We start from the raw sequence: 2199 nt of genomic DNA, 5'->3' as shown, positions 1-2199 counted from the left end.
CCCAAAACTCTATATTTAAAAGAACCCAATGAAGCATAAAAATGGACAATTTTAAAAATACTGTGAAATATTGAAAATACAAAGTATCAAAGACTTCATGTATTAAACAGTATTTCTCTATATAATGTATGCCAAAGACATTTTAAATTTCTAATAGCTACATTAAAAATTAAAACAAGCGAATACAATAAATTCACTCGTATACTTAGATTTAACTCAAAATACACAGACATCTATACTCAAAGTACAAATAAATAGCTTACCATGTGGTTGGGGGGTACAGCAGAGATTTAATTGGTCTCATTGAAGGATGACATTTAGAGAGGTTCAAGGAGACAGCTTATAAGACCAAGGGTGGGAGGGCCTTATTTAGGCATATTAAAGACAATCAGTAAGGAAAGTATATTTGTAACTCTTTTGTGGGACAACTAGCGTTCTAGCACCTTCCAACAGAGTAGCCACTAGTCACATGGAAATTATATATAAAAAAGTAAATAAGATATAACTAAAACCTAACTCTGAGATTCATATATCCAGCCACATGGGAATTATATATGAATGAATAAATAAAATATAATAAAAACATAACTGAGATTTATAGATCCAGCCACAATAACCACAATGGAACAACTATCTGACTTCATGCTATCACTGGATGTCCATTAGAGTAGCAAATTCTAAATGTCTTCTCCATTATTCTCCATAAACCTTCAATTATTATAAGGAGATATTAATTTTCTTAAATTGTTAATTTTGTTTCACACTGGTCCCAAAGTTCTCTACGCCCTTGCGATGGGAAATAACATGCTTTATATTCTTTCATCTCCTCTCTTTCTATGTGCTTTGTCAGAATGTTCATAGATTACTTTCTAGTTATTTTTATGCATTTAGTAACTTTTTTCTGCACTTAATATTTCCTTAGAGAGCCTTATATTTATATTTAATTGTTTTAATGGTTTCTAGTATTGTATGATGTCTGTAATGTATTAAATGCTATTGTTTGTACACTTAGTTTATTTATAGTTGTTATTGCAAAAAATGGAATAAATATAATTTCATATATGTCTTGTTTTAATTTTGCACTTGCATCAAGATTTCCTTTTTTTCTTTTTTTAGGGAGAGGTGGATGGAGATGGAGAGTTAGAATTGGAGTTATCAGGAATCCTGGCTCTATATTTCTCTCTCTCTCTCTCTCTCTCTCTCTCTCTCTCTCTCTCTCTCTCTCTCTCTCTCTCTCTCTCTCTCTCTCTCTTTTGTTTTTTTACAGGGGAGAGCGCGAATGCAGTCCCCCACTACCACAAATTATGCAGTGGAGTTTTCCACATTTGGGAAAATCGCAGGGGTCAGCACATCCGGAATACAATGGATAAGCCTGGCCCTGGGAAACCACCTTCGTGATCAGGTAAGTATATTTCTATTTTTCTCACAGGAACTGTCTCTCAGGCAAATCTGAAACTGTGCTCAGAGATCACTTCTAACGGTTACAGAGATCATTAGCAGATCATATTTGATACTGGGAATCAATACATGGTCAGCCATAAAGAAAACAAGTGCTTTCAACCCTTGTACTATCTCTTTGGCTCCATTAACATTCCTTTGAACCGTTTTCTAAGATGTATTTATGTAATCCAAATATTCGTATATTGTAATTTATTTTTTGTTTGTTTGGTTTTGGTTTTTAGGCTACACCCAGTGAGGCTCAGGAGTTCTCGTAGCTATGCCCTAAGAAATCCCTCCTGGTTTGGGGGACCATCTAGGACACCGGGGATGGAACCAGGTCCTTCCTGGATAGGCCCAGTGCAAAGCAAATGCCTTATCACCGTACCATAGCTCCAGCCCCTGCTTATTGTAAATTTGATAAAAACAAAAACAAAAACAAACAACTTCCAATTCTACCTTTCAAGTATTCTTCCTGTTTGAAATGCCACCATGTTCTCAAAATTCTGTTTTAAGATGGTCTTTGTCTTGAATATTTTATCCAATGGTTAAAATCAATAATAAATAAATAACTTTCTTTTTTTTTTTTTTTTTTTTTTTTTTGGTTTTTGGGCCACACCCGTTTGATGCTCAGGGGTTACTCCTGGCTATGTGCTCAGAAATCGCCCCTGGCTTGGGGGGACCATATGGGACGCCGGGGGATCGAACCGCGGTCCGTTCCTTGGTAGCGCTTACAAGGCAGACACCTTATCTCTAGCGCCA

The 2199-nt window shown here is 35.8% G+C and overlaps 1 pseudogene; it reads right to left on the bottom strand.

Moving 5' to 3' along the window:
* Positions 1 to 1264: 1264 nt before the first annotated feature.
* Positions 1265 to 1410, bottom strand: LOC125995160 (uncharacterized; annotated as a pseudogene).
* Positions 1411 to 2199: the final 789 nt, after the last annotated feature.

Source organism: Suncus etruscus, chromosome 17 (genome assembly GCF_024139225.1).
Source record: "Suncus etruscus isolate mSunEtr1 chromosome 17, mSunEtr1.pri.cur, whole genome shotgun sequence".
Lineage (NCBI taxonomy): Eukaryota > Metazoa > Chordata > Mammalia > Eulipotyphla > Soricidae > Suncus > Suncus etruscus.
The sequence above is the reverse complement of the archived record's forward strand: the minus strand, read 5'-3'. Positions and strand labels throughout refer to the sequence as shown.